Source organism: Aptenodytes forsteri, unplaced genomic scaffold, assembly GCF_000699145.1.
Source record: "Aptenodytes forsteri isolate BGI_AS27 unplaced genomic scaffold, ASM69914v1 Scaffold15, whole genome shotgun sequence".
Classification (NCBI taxonomy): domain Eukaryota; kingdom Metazoa; phylum Chordata; class Aves; order Sphenisciformes; family Spheniscidae; genus Aptenodytes; species Aptenodytes forsteri.
Genome location: NW_008795129.1, coordinates 27,998,755 through 27,998,964, shown reverse-complemented (window position 1 = coordinate 27,998,964; position 210 = coordinate 27,998,755).

Sequence of the window (210 nt, the reverse complement as noted above, 5' to 3'; positions counted from 1 at the left end):
GGAAAAAAAAATACCCGCACTTGAAAGTCGGATTATTCACACCTGCTCCTTTCCATCTTTAAATTAATTAAATGTGCCCCAAGGAACTCGGAAATCTATATTCAGTGATGAGTATCTTTTTCTAGAACAAGGTGGCTTTGTAACGCACCCGCATGGCTAACACCCCCGGGGGGCCGGAGCCGCTGCCCCCCGAGCACCCCGAGGGCCGCG